The following is a 13114-nucleotide window of genomic DNA, read 5'->3' on the forward strand; positions in this document are numbered from 1 at the left end:
CATCCATGTTGTGGCATGAATCAGTACTTTGTTTCTCTTTATAGCCCTTTGTATGGATATGCCACATCTTATTTACCCATTCATCAGTTGATGCACACTGGGGTATTTCCACTTCTTGGACATTATGAATAATATTGTTATGAACATCTATGTACAAGTTTTTGTATGGATGTATGTTTTCATTTGGGTATGTGTCTAAGCATGGAATTGCTGGGTCATACGGTAACTCCAAGGTTAGCCTTTTAAGGTGCTGCCAGACTGTTTTCCAAAGTGGCTGCACCACTTTACATGCCTACCAGCAGTGTATGAGGGTTCCAATTTCTCCATCTCCTCACCAACTTTCATAATTGTCCATTGTATGTGTTATAGCTAGCCTAATGAGTGTGAGGTGGTATCTCATGGTGGTTTTGATTTGCATTTCTCCGATGGCTGATGATATTGAACATCTTTTCATGTACTCATTAGCCATTTGTATACCTTATTTGGAGAACTATCTCTTGAGATCCTTTCTCATTTCAAAATTGGGTTTACGGGGCACGTGCGTGGCTCAGTTGGTTGGGCATCCGGCTTCGGCTCAGGTCATGATCTCACGGCTTGTTGAGTTCCAGCCCCACATCGGGCTCTGTGCTGACAGCTCAGGGCCCGGAGCCTGCTTCTGATTCTGTGTCTTCCTCTCTCCCTGCCCCTCCCTGCTTGCATGGTCTCTCTCTCTCAAAAATAATAGACATAAAAAGAAATTAATAGATGCCATTTGGCAAGCATATATTGCAAGCACTGTCCCAAACTCTTTCCATGTTTGCCCTACACCACACAGGTAGCAATAACAATAGCTAATGTTTATTGAGCTCCTGTTAGGTACTAGGCTCTCTTACACATATCATCTCATTTAATCCTCCCAACAGTCTTTCTGAACAGGCTGCTGTTTTCAGCACACTCATTTTTCAACAAAGAAACTGAGCTACAGTGACGATAAGTAACTTGCTTACCTGCACACAGCTTGCTGAGTTTGGACTCAGGCAATCTGTCTCTCCAGCTTTTATACTCAACCACAACCCTGTGCATTTCTGAATCCAGGGGCTTTGAGCAGAACTATTGCATTACATTGTCTTTTGCTCTCCTTAAGTAAAATAAGGTATCTTCTTTGATGATGATGATTTTCTTAATGCAAAATGGCTGAAACTTCCCTCTGAGGTCCCTGAAAACTTAGAACTGATTTAATTTCTACTGACTTTCTTTCTGTTTGATCGTTTCTTTTTTTCCTCTGTAAGTTTTGGGAAACACAAGAACCAAATCTTTCCATACTCGGACGTAACTTCTAAATGAATTTGAAAATTGTCAAAATGACGTTCTACATGTCTTTGTGCCCGAGAATCAATGGGAGTAAGGGAGGATGTCGGGCTCCTTACTGTGGTTCTGGACTTCCAGGGGGTCACAGACCTGACTTCGACTGTGTTTGCAACTTGTTACCTCTGCGACTGTAATCAAATGACTTGACCTCCCTGCCTACCTCTTCGTGTCTGGCACAGAGTAAAGGATGTGGGAGCAGGGAGACAAGGGGCAGGCTCATTTCCCCGCTTTGCAATTGTGTGGTCTTGGGCAAGTCCCTTCACCTCTTGGGGCCTAATTTTCCCAGCTGTAAAGTAAATGCGTTGGACCCCCCGCTCTCTGAGGTTTCCTCCGGCTCTGGCGTTCTGTGTTCTCTGCCTACCTCTGAGTTGAATAGAATGAGCATTGAGGTGATGTCTCTCACAAAACCATTTTTTTTGTTGTTGTTGTTGTTCAAAACGATAAATCCTAGGTAGGGACTTCAAGGGGAGATTGGAGGAGGCCTGGAAGGATGTACGGGGAATAAGATGCACTGCTATTTCTAGGAAGAAAATGGGCGTGGCAGGGCGCTGAGAGGGGTGTGCAGACCGCGGAAAGCATCCTTACAGGCTGAGAGGGCGTCCTCAGGCTGGAACTGAGGCCGAGGCCAGCGAGGACCGAAGCTGCAGCGGCTGCGCACTGGCGCTCCTAGCCGGCCGATTTGCGTGTCCCCGCCTCTGCCTCGAACTGGTTGGGTGGGCTGGTCGGGCGCCGCGCGCCGATTGGTTGGACGGCCCGCCGCTCAGGCCCAGGAGCGGACGGTTCCTACTGCGGCTGGGCACCGGCTCCGCTCCCGCGTCGGCCCGCGCTCCAGCTGCGCCCGGCCCGGCCCCGGCCTGGCTCGGCCCGGCCCCGGCCTGCGAGCGAAGGCGCCGCTGCCGCCTGGGCCGCTCCCAGGGCCATGAGGAGGCGGCGGCAGCCACTGCGGCCCGCGTCAAGGTGACCGGCCGGGACTGCAGCGGCGGCGGCGAGAGCGGGCGGTGAGAGGAGCGGCCCGCGGGGCGGGGCGGGGCGGGGCCCTGAGGGCCGGGCCGCAGGGAGCTGCAGGTGCGGGGGGCGGGACCCAGAGGGGCCGCTGGGCCGGGGAGGGGCCTCGGGGAGGGAGGCGGGGCCGGGGGGCAGGGGTGGTGTTGGGAGGGTTCAGGGGCGCGGGGGGCCTTAGGCGCGCTCGTCCTGCGAGGGGTTGGTGTGAAGGGCAGTGGGTGTGGGGGTGGAGGTGGGGACAGGCCGCAGGTGTTGGGGGCGGGGCTGGTGGAGGCAGTTGGGCGGGGAAGAGGGGGCTGCAGGTGTGGGGGCGGGGCAAGGTGGGACCACAGATTAGGCAGTGGGAGGGGGCTGCGAGGTGAGGTCTGAGCTGCTGGAGAGCCCGGGCCTGAAAAAAAACACAGGTGCAAAGGGCGGGGCCAGGGAGACCTGCAGGGGCGGGGGGCGGGGCACCGAGCGGTTGCAGGTCCGGAAGCGGTGCCTCAGGTGACGAGCTGGCGGAGGGTGAGTGGTCTCCGGAGCAGGGAATGCAGCTCTCTCCGTTGTAGTGGGGTTTGGGTGGGCGCGCGAGCTTTGGGCTTTCTGAATATTCTGGAGGCTTCGAGGGTTGCCGCTGGGCCAGAGGGGTTGGCCGGGCCTGCCTGTGCTTCTCTTGAGGCTGACTTGGATCTTAGCTCGCCCCGTTTATTAGGCTATGACACGCTGTGCGGTAAGTGGGGCGCGTCGTTTTTCACGATCTCAGGGGCTTTCCCTGTACTGTTGCAGGGGGGCCTGCCTCGATTGGGGCCGGCGGTTGGCATTCATTCGATGATCAGAAATGTGTTTGAGAAATGTTGCTTGCTGTAAGAGTAGTTAGTGTGAAGCTTGAAGGGTCCTGGTACCAGATGCTGCTGCAGATCTTCCCAATGGCAGTCTCCAAAAGACTGACATGGCAGCCTGGTGATGGGGGGAGAACAGGAATGAGGGTTCAGAAGCGTTTGCCTCTGTGTAACCCCCGGAGAGTCTTTCACCTCTCTGAGCTTTGTGTCTTCCTCTGCAAAACGAGCATCCGTAGCAGCGCGCAACCTGCCTTGTGTGCCTCCCAGGGGACTTGTGAGGCTAGGATGGAAAAATGCTTATTGAGCAAATTATGGGCTAAAGTTATGAGTCTCCTTCGTCTTCGCCGATAGGGAGGTTGGATTCACGGACTAGGGGTTTAAAGAGAAAGGTATTTCTAATAGACCATTTTCTTGTTTGAGTTTGGGATGAGGTTTATCGCAGAGAGTGCCCAAAAGACTCAGTCCTGTCTTGGATCAAGGCCACTGAGGGAGCTGTGGCAGGGAGCGATGGCAGGTGGAAACCGAGGAACATTTAATTGTTTGCTGACCTTTAGACCCCAACCCCAGCGAGGACTCTGAGCTGGATCATGAGGCTTAGGCTTGATCCTTATGGAATTCTTCCTTCCCATCCAAGTAGGAACTCTGATTTTACCACGTTCCAGAAGGAAGACACTAAAAAGAAAGGAATGTGAGAATTTCATTAGCTTCCTACAGGGGCAGAGAGAAGAAATCAAGATGAGAGGGCTCCCTCCTATCCAGAAGATAGCAGGGAACCCATGTGTGTGACTTTTTGGTGCACAGTACCTCTACTCACTAGCAGTTTGAACACACTGTCATTTCTCCTACCTGCATTGCAGGAGAAAGAGGCTTCTCCTGCACTGGCCTGCATTTTTCTTTACTTTAAGAGGTATGGAACTTTTGGAGGCCAACCACTGTGGCGCTGGCCTATTTCGCTACCTCTCAGCTGGGTGGTGGTGGCCCAGTGGCATCATGGGAATGGCGTCTCAGGGATGGGTCCTTACTGGGGCCTGGGCTTGTGTGGCGGGCACCCAGAGGGCCTAGCAGTTTGCATGTGTGAGTTTTCCCTTTCTGTCCTGGCAGAAACTGTGTAAATGGTTCTCAGAGATTGCTGCCCTCTGGATAACCATCATGCTCTGTGGGTTAAAAGGAAAGCCCAAACTTGGTGGCACACAAAGGTTAGAACATGCATTGCATAATGAGGGGATCGTCTCTTTGCTTGTTATTATTGGAGTGACAATACCCAGGGTTGAGAGAAACTTCATCAATAGAAAATATTGAACCCGAAGCTCTTTGCGATATGGCCCCAGTCTACCTTTTTAAATTGATTTTCCTCTTCAGTATGGAGGGTGAAAGCTCTGGCTTGGAAGTCAGGTGGGTCAGGTTGGAAGTCTTATACAACAGTTTCTCAACTTCTCAGAGCTTTGTTTGCCTTATTTGTGAAACAAGGATAATCGTGTCCACATTGAGAGGTTGTTATGAAGAATAAATGAGACAAGGTATGTGAAAGCACCTGATATATTAGGCATTCAGTGTTAGGGTCCATTTCTCCCTTCCCTGCCTACTCATCTTTCAACACAACAGAATAGCATGAGGCATGTAAAGAGAGCAGGACTGGTAATTCTGAGGCCTTCACTTCTTGTATAACCTTGAACAAATCTCTTTGCCAGACCTCCATTTTCTAGGCTGAGTGAGGATGGTGTGAGACTGAGAACATCAAGCGTTGTGCTTGCTCTGGCATTCTCATCAGCATGCTGTCATATTTTCCTGAAAGGCAGGGGGGAAGAAACTAATGACCTGCTGTTTAAAAAAAAAAAAAATCTGTCTGACACTTTGCCTAGTGCGTAGTAGGTGCTTATTAAATACTTGTTGAAGGAACAGATGAAGGGATTTAAGAAGAAGGTGTGGCACGTTGTCCCTGCTGCTTATATGTATGTTGTATCTCTGTCTTCAAAATGCTATTGATTTATTTGCAAAAACCTATTGCAACATTAGTGAAATTGACGAACCTCAGCATGAAAGACCAAAGCTGTTTCACAGTTCTGTTTTACCATAAGTGAAGTCCACCCAGCTTTTGTTCATAAGCATACATACTTCTTCGCAGTTGCAGTTATATGTACGCGAGCATTTGGAAGAAGCCTGGCAAAAAGTGTTTTTTTTATTTTTTTATTTTTTTTTTTTAAATTTTTTCAACGTTTATTTTAATTTATTTTTGGGACAGAGAGAGACAGAGCATGAACGGGGGAGGGGCAGAGAGAGAGGGAGACACAGAATCGGAAACAGGCTCCAGGCTCCGAGCCATCAGCCCAGAGCCTGACGCGGGGCTCGAACTCACGGACCGCGAGATCGTGACCTGGCTGAAGTCGGACGCTTAACCGACTGCGCCACCCAGGCGCCCCAAAAAGTGTTTTTTTTAAATGGTGTTTTTAATCTTATTTTTTTAAGAAGTAAAAAAAAAATATCACACATGGCTTCTCTTTTTAAAGGCAGGTAGTTCATGGGGCGCCTGGGTGATTCAGTCTGTTAAGTGTTCAACTCTTGGGGGGCGCCTGGGTGGCTCCGTCGGTTATGTGTCCGACTTCAGCTCAGGTCATGATCTCACGGTCTGTGAGTTCGAGCCCCGCGTCGGGCTCTGTGCTGACAGCTCAGAGCCTGGAGCCTGCTGCGGATTCTGTGTCCCCCTCTCTCTCTGACCCTCCCCCGTTCATGCTCTGTCTCTCTCTGTCTCAAAAATAAATAAACATTAAAAAAAAAAAGTGTTCAACTCTTGGTTTCAGCTCAGGTCATGATCTCACGGAATTCGTGAGTTCAAGACCCACATCAGGCTTTGCACTGACAGTGTGGAGTCTGCTTGTGACTCTCTCTCTCTCTCTCTCTCTCTCTCTCTCACTCTCTCCTCTCTTTCTCTCTCTCTCTCTCTCTCTCTCTCTCTTTCTCTCTCTCTCCCCCTCACTTTCTCACTCACTCTCAACCGCCCCCCCATCTCTCTTGCTCTCAAAATAAATGAATAAACTTTAAAAAAAAGGCAAGTCATTCAAAGGGGAACAAATTATAAAGGGTCTTTCTTGCCTCCAGCTGCCAGTCCTTCTCCCTAGGGGCAACCACCATTACCATTTTCTTGTTTATTGTATATCCTTTCTCTTACAGAAAGAATGGTGTCTGTACATCCTCTTTCTCCTTCATTTATTCACTTGATCTGTTTTGGAAATTGTTCCAACATTGGACTGTGTTCCAGTTGGTACACACAGTTCCTTCTTAATAAATGTTTTCAACTGATGTTGTAAGCACAATTTTATCCATGTCTCCCCGCCCTCCCCATGATGTTTACTCAGTAATGGCTAGCAGTCATTGTTTAGAAGAATAACAAGAGACATCCCTTGTTCTTTTCTAGGAAACAAATGGCTTTGGTCCCATTGAACAATAGACTACAGGCAGTCCGTATATCTGGATGCAAGGTGGACGGCAGAAAGAGAAAGGAAAAGGGATCTGTTTGTTAGTGAATGAAAACTGACTTTCCATTCAGCCCTTGATTCAAAGTTGAGCTGTCACTCACTGGCTGTATGACTTGGGACAGTTTACCTAATCTTTCTGCATTTCAGTCTTCCTATCTGTAAATGGATGATGATAATAAAATCTGCCTTTTGAGGTTTTTGTGCGGAGGAAATGAGATCATGCATACAAAGTACTTGCAGCGATAGCAGGTTTTAGTAGATGCTCAAGGAGGGGTAGCTGCCATGTTATTAATAACCTGAAGTAGCCTCTTTTGTTTTTTGTCAGCAGATATTTCCCGGGCAGTTGAGACTGAGCCGTGGACAGTGCCCAAAGTCCTTGCCCTTGGGATGCTCGCATACTGTGCAGGGAGACAGACACCTAAGTCACTGATTACCCAACAGTTATGGTGGGCCCAACGTTGGGGTGGCGAGCAGTAGAGGGGTCATGGAGTCAGGAAATAGTGACTTCTCCCTGGGTGATTTGGGAATGGCTTCCCAGATCAAATATCCCTACCTTTGTGAAACCTACTCTGTTCTAGGCACAAGTGACCGCTCCTGTTTGTACTCCCTTGACTTTCATTGTGTGTCTGCCTTGATCAGAACACGCACTGTGTTATAGCGTGCATCGGTTTATGTCTGTGGCTCCTCCCTGCACAGGAAAGCCCTCCTGCTGTCTTTGCTGCTGAGTCTTCAGGGTAGGCTCTTGGTGGGCATTGGGACGTACCTCTGGACCAACTGAATGTTGGCAAGCTCTTATTGATAAGTCATTATTTCTCTGGTGAATCCCGGTTTCTGGGCTCTGTTCCTTCACTTTCCAACTACTTGAGTGCTGACTCTGACAGGCATGTGTTGTGCCATATACTAGCTGTAGGCTTTGGGTGTGGCTGGTGGTACTTGTCCAAAGAGTCTTAGGGATGGGAGAGGAAAGAACTATTTGCTCCAGATGCTCCAGGACAAGATAGGGAAGCAGAAAAAAGGACAGCTCTAAACATGAACTGCTCATATTTGTTAAGCCCACCTTGACTTTCCTCAGAGCATGACTGCTCATCTTTCTCTTGTGGTGAGGCTGTGGAGGAGCAGGCTCAAGGGAGCAGAGTAGTGGTGCATAGATTTTGACCACGGGAAGTGGACAGTTGGTCAGGTTGGCGTCTGTGAGGGGCATCCTGGGGGCATTTTTAGGGCCATTTTCTTAAAAAGAGAGGTGACCTTACTTCCTTTATGCGGGGATTCACTCACCAGCCTTGCTGGGTTCCTGCTTTGGGCTAAACCCTTTGCTGAATGCTGGGAATGTGTGGAGATGAAGGAGTCCTGTCCCTGCCTTTGAGGAGCTCAAGGTCGGGGGAGGAGCCACATGCAAACAGAAGGTGATCAGAAGGCAACTGACTGTGACAGAAGACCTCAAGTCAAGGGGCCAAGCAGATTCATGCTCTGGAGCCAGGCAGACCTGGGTTCAAATTCTGGCTCTTCCACACATAAGGCCTTGGGCAAATGTCTTCCTGTTTGTGTCTTGTTTACTGATTTGTTAAATGGGGATAGCAGTGTTATCTAACTTAGGACTCTTGTTGAAGATTCAGTGAAATAATGCAGTGGCACGTTTAGCCTGGTGCCTGATAGAAAGCTGTTCCTGCAGACTGCTCACATGTTATTCGTGGTTCTTTTGGAGCACTGAGGAGCACCTCTTCAGTTGTTTTCTCTGGTTTCTAGTATAGTGGTAATGGTGCCAGTGGGGTGGTAAAGGTGACGGCCATGGTGTCTGAGAAACCAGCTCTGAAGTCACAAAGAACTCGAGGAGTTCTAGGGATACTCCTCATGGGCCCCGTTAACCCCGAGTTATGGGTTTGTCCACAAGTGTTTCCTCTCCCCCCCCCCCCCCTTTTTTTTTTACACAAGCCCTTCTCAAAGGTAGTTTCCAGCCCAGCACCGTTGTGAGCACCTTTTCTTCATTGGATCACCTGCACTGATCAATTCCACATCTTTTCCCCAAGGGGAGGCATAAGCCAGGCTTGTTTCACATGCACTTATGGAGGAGAGCAGAGGCAATGAAGACCCAGAATGACAAATTGTCCCACAGTTTTTCTGCAGAGCTTTTGACTCCATTATGTTCTCTGTAGGAGATTTATCTCCTGACATCAGAGCTTAAAGTGCAGACTCTAGAGTCAGGCCAATGTGGTTATGGGTCCTAACTCTACCACTCAAAACCCTGGTGGCTTTGGTCAAGTGACCACTCCTCTGTTTCCTCATTGATACAGGAAGTGTGATGATGTGGGAAATAAGCCCACTTGACCCAATCAAAGGAGGGATGCAGTGAAGCAAGGTTTCAATGAATGTTCTTGTCAGAGCGGGTGTCTGACAGACCGGCACACTTGGGGCAGTTACAGCAGACAATTTATCTCCTAGTATGCAAGTTCCTCCCCTGATTCCTCATTGGCTGAATACTACAGAGGTTACAGCCTTACCCAGACATCGCCTATGCCCGTGTAAGCAAAAAGTAGTCTAATTGGAACAAATGTACATTTCCTGAGGGATGCGGAGACTCTCAGTCCCTCCTTTGTTCTTTGGCGCATGCTCATTGCAAAGCCCGTGAAGGTAAGTTCGCGAAACGGAGAGGGGAAGAAGAACCAGGAAATGAAGTATCTAAGGGTTTGGGACTCCACTGTGGGCCGGGTGGGGCGGGGTTCATACGTACGTCCAGTAGGTTGTAATGTAACCCTGCTGTTAAGTAGCACAGCTTTTATTTGATGTTTCTGAAAATGAATCATCTCCCGTACTTTTCACAATGGTACTTACCTCCATATGGTTCCTAAAAGGCTTCAAGGTGATCATGTGGAATGGGGCTCAGCATAGAGTTCACACATCATGAGCACCCAGTAGATGTGAGCTGGAATAATGTTCTCTCCATCCATTGTTAGCGTGCTTGCAGAATGCTTTTTTAGGGGATGTTAATTTACTGCCTATGGAAGTTACTTGAGTTATCGCACAAGGAATATGTTAAAACTCAGATGTCCTCGGTGGCAGGGGCTAGTAGGGTCACCCAGGGTGGCAGGAGGAACTCAGCTTGTGTTGGGACTGCAGATGCAAGTGTGCACACCCACAAAAGCAGTTGGCTGTTGGTAAGGGAGAGGATGGGTCACTGTGAGGGGGGGCTTGTCTCAGGCTGGTCCAGGAAACGAAGGCTTGTTTCCCAAGTTGTTTCTGTCTCCTTGTTCTGTGACTCCACGTTAAATGGAGGGTCTTTAATATGAACGGATGCAACATTATATTTTTCCTCTTTAAGATTTAAATATTTTTAGGGGCTCCTGGGTGGCCCAGTGGGTTAAGCGTCAGCCTTCGGCTTAGGTCACGATCTCATGGCTTGTGAGTTCAAGCCCGGCGTCGGACTCTGTGCTGACAGCTTAGAGACTGGAACCTGCTTTGGATTCTGTGTCTCCCCCACTCTCTGCCCCTATCTCACTCACGCTCTGTCTCTCTCTCCTATGACAATAAACAAACATTGAACAAAAAAATAAGATTAAGATTTAAATATTTTTATTATAAGGTTTTATTTTAAGGTGAAGACAATTACTTGACTAATCAAGAAATTTAAATATTTGGCCTCAACAGTCAAAGATGTCTTTGAAAATCATCTTCTCTTCGTAGAGATGAAAGAAAGACTGATGAGTATAATTAAATTCGTGTTTATTGGCTATAATAATTCTCACCCACTCTTGTATAAGCTTGATAATTAGGTCAAGAGAAATCTGTGCTTTTGATACATTTCTCAGTAATTAAATATTTATGGAAAACAAGTTAAGAAATTCAGGAGAATATGCTGTGTCTCTTTTTGTGGCACTGAAGTTTGTTACGTGGAATCGGTGACTTTGACCATTTTGAGGTATTTTTTGTTGCGTGTCCTTTCTGTAGCTGTGTTTTGATTTGTTTTTCCTCTGGGCACCATATCTCCCCACACTTTCGGCCCACTAGCATTTCTAGACTGTTCCCCCCACACGCTCCCACAACACCCTCCTGTAGTGTGTCATAGCACTCTGTGACTAATGAGGACTTCCTGGTGAACACCACCCCCGCCCCCCTCCCTGCCAGCCGATTTTGTAGAGTAAGAGCCTGCATTTGTTCTTGCCGTATCCTGGGCCTAGCCCAGGGCTCGTACAAGGCAGCCAGAATGAGTTGTGTGTGGTTCTCTGCTTAAAACCCTTCAGTGGCTTCTGACCTCCCTTAGAAAAAAGACCAGATCCCAAGCATGGCCTGCGGGGTGTAACAATATGCCTTGTCGTGCAGTTGTTGCTGATGTCTGTCTCCCGTAGTGCTTTCAGATCCTGGACTAGGGCTGTTTTGCTCACCATTGGGTCTTTAGGGCCTGTCATAGCATCTGGCACATAGCAGGTACCCCATAAGTGTTTGTTGAATGAATACATGAAGTAAATGGTGAGTGTCAACTGATTTGAATCTATGAAATGAGAACGTTGGATCTGAGGTCCCTTCATTATGAAATATCTCAACACTTTACAAAGTCTCTTGACACCTGTTTTTTCAGGGTCGTCTTGGTTCTTACAAGGCAATCTTTGAGGTGCATGGGAGAAAATGGAAGCTCAGAGAGGCCAAGCAAGTTGCCCAAGATGTAGCTGTGGGAGAAACCGAGGGCTCCTCCATTGTCTTTTCTTGCACCCTGTGCTGCCTCAAGGTGTGGTTTCTGACATTGGAAGAGTCATAGGTGAGATAAGGAAACGTGTTCATTGAAAAAGGTACTTGTGATAGTTTCTCTTAGTTTTAGTTATTTTAATTTCCTGATAATGGAACTTAAGGAGTGCAATTTGCAGTGAGGGTTTTAAGGTCTGTTTTCATTCTAGGGACTAGGAAACCCTGATCTTCCTTGTAAAGTACAGTAATTACTAATGCATGTGCTGATGGGTTGACAACTAAGATTAGAATTTGTTCTTGTTGGGAAGCTTTTTGATAAGATTAGAAGATTAGAATCTTTTAGATAAGATTTTGATGATTGATAGACAGCATTCTCTTGCTGTTTTCAAACCTGCCAGGTTGCTCTAGTTAGCTTATTTCTCTACTTTCTCTCTGGGCATACCTGCTACAGGGCTCTTTTGCAATGAGCACTGTTGTGAACTTTGCACTCATCAGATGTGGTGTCAGTCCGTCCTGAAAGTTAAAGGGCACGGAGTCCACTCTTCCCACTGCTGAGGGTGGGACTTTGCCAGGGTTTCATACTCCGTGTCCTGATTCTCCACCCAGCAAATCCTATGGACTTTAGCACATCCATTTGTACATTGCATTTCGTAACAACTTCCTGCAGGACATAAAACGTTGCACATAGACCATGTTCATGAAGAAGCATTTACCTCTGATGAAAACCTCTTCATTGAGGTCCTTTGTTGAGTCAGAGGAACTAAGTCCTGACTGACTTCGTGTGCATCTCTGGGGTCTGGTAGCAATATGCATATTGATCTTAGGGAGCTTCATCATGATCTTAGGGGGCTTCTTAAAGGCTGAGAGATTCTTGGAACCTAGTTTTATAAATATAGCCAATATCCTTTTGGAACAGAGACAGCAGCCTGGAATTACAGAAAAATCACCGGATATGCAGCCAGAATGCAAGTGTGTCAGTTTGTTCTGACACCTGCTTTCCAAATAAACAGGAATATCCCTGGTGTGTATGTGTCCTTTCTTCACTAGGAAAGCCCCAGATTTATTTTTATCTTATCTTATTTTATTTATATTAAACGTTTATTTTTGAGAGAGAGAGCGAGCGAGCGAGCAGGGGAGGGGCAGAGAGAGGGAGGGACAGAGGATACGAAGCGGGCTTTGCATTGACAGCAGAGAGCCTGACGCAGGGCTTGAACTCACGAACTGTGAGATCATGACTTGAGCCGCAATCGGGTGCTCAACCGACTGAGTCGCCCAGGCACCTCAAAAAGCCCCAGTTTTAAAATCTGAGATTGCTTTGTGAGGGTCGAGTCAGAGTAAAGAGAGCTGGATGATGTGGAACTATTGTACCAGCAATGAAAGGCAGCCTTATTCCTTGTTCTTGCCTGTCTTTTAGACCTACCTGCCTGTCAGTCCATCTGTCTGTCCGTCCGTCCATCCATCCATCCATCCATCCATCCATAATCCATCCAGTTCTGTTCAGGGCCTGCTGAGTGTGGGGCCACAGTACAGAAAAAAAGATGAATCTGGTCCTTGCTGTCTTTTAACTCATAATCTAGCAGCAAAGTTAAAGAAGTATAAAAATAAGTACAAAAACAATAACGAGCATAGAAAACATTAACTGAAGCACTGAAGATGGCTACAGAGGAGGAGTACAAGGTGCCTGCTGACTGTAAACAGGGCAGCTCTACCTGCTGGGAAGGCCAGAGCAACTTTCCACAGAAAAGATGAGTTGGACTTGACCAGGTGAACAGGTGGCAGCTGCATGGTCATGGTTCCAGTTGGGAC

The 13114-nt window shown here is 47.8% G+C and overlaps 1 protein-coding gene across 8 annotated transcripts in view; it reads left to right on the forward strand.

Annotated features, from left to right (window-relative positions):
* Nucleotides 1-2170: 2170 nt before the first annotated feature.
* Nucleotides 2171-13114, forward strand: part of RALGPS1 (Ral GEF with PH domain and SH3 binding motif 1) — a 269628-nt gene continuing 258684 nt past the window's right edge. For 6 of the 8 annotated variants that reach the window (XM_042914070.1, XM_042914073.1, XM_042914074.1 and 3 more), the window contains exon 1: nucleotides 2171-2345. The gene's annotated coding sequence lies outside the window, so the exon portion shown is untranslated. Of the gene's footprint in view, nucleotides 2346-2781; nucleotides 2854-2960; nucleotides 3059-13114 lie in introns of those variants that run through there. The other 2 variants (XM_042914071.1, XM_042914072.1) reach the window with 2 other exon arrangements.

Source organism: Panthera leo, chromosome D4, assembly GCF_018350215.1.
Source record: "Panthera leo isolate Ple1 chromosome D4, P.leo_Ple1_pat1.1, whole genome shotgun sequence".
NCBI classification, from domain to species: domain Eukaryota; kingdom Metazoa; phylum Chordata; class Mammalia; order Carnivora; family Felidae; genus Panthera; species Panthera leo.